Raw genomic sequence first — 5,842 nt, forward strand, 5'->3', positions numbered from 1 at the left:
CCCGACCAAGGATGGAAACCTTGCAATGGATGCATGTTTAACCACTGGACCATCAGGGAATTCCCTAAAATGTATATATGCATTTAAGAGCAAGAGTGGGATGTGGGTGTGATTAGAAATGATCGGTGTGTCTGGAAATATTATGAGGATGCTTCAGGGTCTAAGATGAGATCACTCTCAACTTGAGATCTCTAAACCCGCTCTGTGACACCCCAAGGTGCCCACTTTCCTCCTTCAGTTAAACAACCAACAATACTGATCATTCTCAATTTTCCAAAGACTTATACTCTTGTTTAATGAGAGTCCCAGGACGCTGGTCTTTGTCATGGACATCTGTTGAATTCTTAGAAGCAGAGCGGACAGGGGGTCCCTGTGCTGTGGAACCTTCAGGGCACAGAGCAGTTGAGAGTTACTCAGAGCGCAGCAGTGGTGCTGAGAATTGAGCTCTGGCAACAATGCCCAGTGTCCAGTGGAGGTGATGTCAATACCAGTTTCCCAGCCAAACCCATCCTGAGGCTTTGCATGACCTTTCTTGTTCCCAGGCCTCCTGCCTTGATTTCTGAGCATCTTACAAGCCTCAGTATGTGGCCCTCCTTTCTATTATGTGAGTTGCCCCAAATTCATCCAGTAAGTTCTCCTTTTGCCAGAGTCATTTTCTATTGCTTATAACCAAGAAGTGTGACTAACACAACATTATTACCATAATTTTCAGATGAAGAAACCAAGACCTGGGGGTTAAGTAACTTCTGAAACATGTGGTGACCAGCCTCCAAGATGGTCCCCTATGATCCTCACCTCTTGGGTGTTCACACCCTTGTGCAGTGTCCTTCCACACTGAATCAGGGCTGGTATGTAGAGTACGACACAGGTAAGCCTGCTTACCCTGCCTGCTTGTTTCTTCCTGTGGGAACCACAATAAAGACTCTTTTCCCTTACATCCTCTGCCTCCTGACTGACCCAGTGCTTTCCCGTGCGGTAGAAGTGCCCCTCCCGGGATCTGTAAGTATAACAAGCTATTTTTTCACTGGCAGTCATCTCCTGATCTGTTGGCCTTGCTGTACCTAAGTAATAGTAAAATCTTTATTTACAACCTAAGCGGGACTTCCCTGGTGGCACAGTGGTTAAAACTCCATGCTCCCAGTGCAGGGGGCCCAGGTTCGATTCCTGGTCAGGAAACTAGATCCCACAGGCATGCCGCAACTAAAGAGTTCATATGCCACAACTAAGGAGTCCACATGCCACAATTAAGGAGCCAGCCGGCCACAACTAAGACCCAATACAACCAAACAAATAAATAAATAAATATTTTTAAAAACGACACCAAGGCTGCTCAGAATTCCCTGATGGTCCAGTGGTTAAGACTCTGCACTTGCACTGCAGGGGGTGTAGGTTCAATCCCTGGTCAGGGGAGTTCCACCTGCCACAAAGTGTGGTGTGCATACGCGCGCGCGCACACACACACACACACACACACACACACACACACAACCGAGGCCACTCACTCAGCCCTGAGGAGTACCCCAGGTGAGAGGTACTGAGGTGTCCCTCCAGCCGCAGGTAAGCCTTCAAATGCCAGCAGCCGCAGTCAACACCTGTTTGCAATCTAATGAGAGGAGGGAATCTATGCCAGAGCTGGCCATCCAAGCCACTCGCAAATTTGCCACGCACAGAAACTGAGAGATAATCCATGCTTGGTGTTTTTAAGTCGCTAAGTTTTGAGGTAATCTGCCCCTCAGCAACAATTTATAGATGGAGGAAGTGAGACTGGAAATCAAGTCCATGTGACTCTAAAGCCCAGGCTTTCCTCCTTGCCGCTCCAGTGGCCCAGCATGAGCTATAGTGAGATGCTTTTGGTTTCTGATTCAAACCATAAGGAAATATTTGCTACCGCACATAGCAAGAATTCAAGAGGTAGAGGGGTTCCGAGGTCGATTAAACAACCCAGCTAATAATATTTCACCAGGGACCCAGGTGATTCTCTCCATCCATCAGTTTATCTTTCTCATCTTCAAAACATGCCACAGTGGGAATTCCTTGGCGGTCCAGCCGTTGAGACTGCTTGCTTCCAGTGCAGGGGGCACAGGTTCAATCGCTGGTTGGGAAACCAAGATCTTGCATGCCACGTGGCACAGCCAAAAAACAAAACAAAAACAACAGCAAATAAAAAAGATGCCACAGCATCCGGGGCATTGCATGCAGACATGACAACATGTGCTCTTCCGGAAGTCTCTCGGCAGCCCACTCCCATTGGTCAGCGCTGCTGTACCTGCCTGCACCTGAACCAATCATCAGTGAGGAGGGTAGGAGATGGGAGCAGTGATTGACTGTCACCAGTCAGAATTTCCCCTTGGGTCTGAGGCTTTGGAGGCCTCCACTTAGCCACTGGGGCCAAGGCCACCCTTAAACAAAATCTGGCAATAAGGAAGACACTGCAGAAAGGTTGGGGTGGTGGTGAATGACTCGGGTACCTTATCTTCTATAACAAGCCAACAAGGAGCCAGCTGCACAGAGAGAAGGGAAATAAGGACCCTAAGAAGATGTAGGGAAGCAGAGGGAAGAGGCAGTGGGTGTGGGTCGAGGCCAGTTGAAGGGCCCTGGGCTCAACACACAGAACAGACAACCTGAATGGAGTTTGCCCCAGAACCATGTGCACTCACCCCATTGTCCCTGAGGATGGGTTACCTGACTGCTCTCCCACTTCGCCAGTTTGGCTCAGGGTGCAAGACCCAACTGTCTCCAAAAGCCTTCCAGCCTGGACCCAGAACAGGCTGTGTCCATCGGTCAGCTGGTGGCTGCTAACTGGGATTCCTCTGCATCCCCCAGGCTGGAAGGCAGCAGGGCACATGCATAACCTCCTCCTCCATTAAGATGAAAGAGGGTCATTTGTTTAAATGGTAGTCGGTATGACAAACAACATTTGGCCTCCTTCATCTGGATATGGAATATCCAACACAGAGCATCAGAGACGTAAGGAGACTAACAGCCCAACTCCTGGACTTCCCCTGGTGGTGCAGTGGTTAAGAATCCGCCTGCCAATGCAGTGGACGTGGGTTTGAGCCCTGGTCCTGGAAGATTCCATATGCCATGAAGCAACTAGGCCTGTGCACCATGACTACTGAGCCCGTGCTCTAGAGCCTGAGAGCCACAACTACTGGAGCCCACGTGCCTAGAGCCCACGCTCCACAAGAGAAGCCACAGCAGTGAGAAGCCCGCTCATCACAAGAAGGCCCAACACAGCCAAAAATAAAATAAATAAATTAATAAAAAAATAAAAAATAAAAGCCCAACTCCTTTATTTGCTAGCTGTGGAAATCCAAGTTCACGCTGAAGTGAGTTGGCCAGGGTCACAGAGGCAAAACTAAAACTAAAACTGAGTCTTAAGTCTCTTGGTTTAATGCTCTTGGTTTAACAGCTTGTGGAGAAATTTCCATGCCAAATTCTACGCCATATCTGTAACCTCATTTTCTGAAACACAGAATTGTTGGCTAAAACGTTCTAACAGTCCTTCGTGTCCGTTTGGAAATATGAAACATACTTGATATTGAGACATTTACTTTTTTTGTTGTTTTTTTTGTTTGTTTTTGTTTTTGTTTTTATTTTTTATTTTTGGGGGGTACACCAAGTTCAATCATCTGTTTTTATACACACATCCCCGTATTCCCTCCCTTCCTTGACTCCCCCACCCTCGAGTCCCCCCCACTCTCCCCGAGACATTTACTTTTAATGTCGTCTAATTGCATTTTCAAGCTCCATCCTTAAAACATTTTATCTGGTGTTTACCAAAACAGGCCAAAAGTCCAGCTAATAATATTGTCAGCCACTTTTGTTGCTCTCCAATAAATTACACAGAAAATTATTGACAGCAATTCTTTTCCAAGTGACAGAAAAAATTAGGGACTTCAAGTCTCCAGTTCAAGAGTTCAATGGACTCATTACTTCAAAGAGAGTATAAATAAGCTTCCTGGGATGATCTTTCTAAAATAACTCTTCTCTAACAGCTGACTTGCAGAACAGACTTTGTACTCAGATCCACATGACTGGGTGTGATGGACTTACTGGTGTTGAGAGAATAATCCAAGTTTTGCCTTCTTAGAGCATTTTTCACCCTTGGTTTCTTGGTTTGTTTGAAGAGGTCAAAGGGGAGACTCATATGCCAACTGAATGGGTCTCTTTATCATCATTTTCTATAGCTTTCCTTTACAAGATTCATTACGACTTTGGAAATGTGGTAGCATCTGTCTTAAGGGACTCTAATAAAGACAAAATCTGGTAAGGTGGCTCTAGGGCAATGTGTGTGTGTGTGTGTGGTGTGTGTTGGGGGTGGGTGGGGTGGGGGAAGAAGATAAATTTTGGAGTTGCAATTGTAGCCCGTGGAACAAAAAAGGATGTTTAGCATATACCCATGTTAAATGTGGTCTTCGTTATTTTTAGTTTCTATTATCCCAAGAAAAATAATTTAAAGCATTCAATTCACAGGTTAAATAAATGATCCACAGAAGACAAACAAAGGCAGTCTGTTCGGTAACTGTCATTACTTCCCCCACTAATTTTCAGGTTGCCAAATGACTATCAGGAAGATATCTTTAGGAACGTCCCTGGCAGTCCAGTGGTTAACACTCTGCACTTCCACTGCAGGGGGCACGGGTTCAATCCATGGTTGGGGAACTATGATCCCGCGTGCCGCGCAGTGCAGCCAAAAACATATGTATATATATAATTTTTTTAGTCAAGCAAACTATTTAAGATTTACTTGTCCTCACCCACTTAGGCACACAAGTACGTAAGCTAAGGCAGACTAGAAACAAGATGAGCAACAAACTCTGATTAAACAGTTCATTCATTAAATGCACAGCGGACACTTGCTATGGGACGGGAATTTGTGCTACTATAAAAGAAACTGTAGGGACTTCCCTGGTGGCACAGTGGTTAAGAATCCACCTGCCAATGCAGGGGACACGGGTTCGAGCCCTGGTCCGGGAAGATCCCACGTGCTGCGGAGCAACTAAGCCCATGCACCACAACTGCTGAAGCCCACGAGCCTAGAACCTGTGCTCCACAGCAAGAGAAGCCACTGCAGTGAGAAGCCTGCACACCACAACGAAGAGTAGCCCCGACCCCCTGCAACTAGAGAAAGCCTGTGCACAGCAAGGAAGACCCAACACAGCTAAAAATAAATAAGTAAATAAATAAAATTTTTTTTAAAAACTGCAAACAGGAAAAGGCAGGGTCTTGATTCAGTGTCACACTGTAGTAGAGCGTGCATGGGAACACACCGGTGAGGTATCAATCCTGATTTGAGCAAGGAGATAGTCCAGGAACGTTCTCAGGAGGAGGTGACATTAAGCTAAATGTGGAGGGCTGGGTCAGGGTTAGGCAGACATGAAGGTGAAGCGAGCAGGAGAAACAAAGGCTTGGAGGTGCGATCGGGAGCGGAGCAGGTTCCAGGATCTCAGAGTCAACTCTGCGGAGGCATCAGGAGGGAGGGAGGGGATGGATGGATGCAGGAGTCCAGGTGCGGCTCCTGCAGGGCTGCACCTGCCTCTCCAGACCAGGCTAAATCCCAACAGAAGTGGGAGATGTTGGAGAAATCACTTCACGCAGATAAGATTTATTTTGGGCTTACTGGCAGAGTGGGGAGATTGATGTTTGTGTGTGTGTGTGAGGTGAACGTTGCACAATCTTTTTAAGCTCAATAAATACAAATACAATGCAAGGTACTTAAGATGGACAGCACCAACAAGCTGTGTCATACGCTGTCGCACCATTCTCTTCATTCACATAGCACATGAGGGTGAATGCATCCTCACCAAATATTTCCTTCTTCTTTACCATGTGAGCAGAG

The 5,842-nt window shown here is 46.6% G+C and overlaps 1 non-coding gene across 1 annotated transcript; it reads left to right on the forward strand.

The window, feature by feature from the left end:
* Positions 1–1,337: 1,337 nt before the first annotated feature.
* TRNAA-UGC (transfer RNA alanine (anticodon UGC)) lies at positions 1,338–1,410 on the forward strand. Its single transcript has one exon. It is a non-coding gene; the product is annotated as a tRNA-Ala (tRNA).
* The last annotated feature ends 4,432 nt before the right edge of the window (positions 1,411–5,842 follow it).

Source organism: Hippopotamus amphibius, chromosome 11, assembly GCF_030028045.1.
Source record: "Hippopotamus amphibius kiboko isolate mHipAmp2 chromosome 11, mHipAmp2.hap2, whole genome shotgun sequence".
NCBI classification, from domain to species: Eukaryota; Metazoa; Chordata; class Mammalia; order Artiodactyla; family Hippopotamidae; genus Hippopotamus; species Hippopotamus amphibius.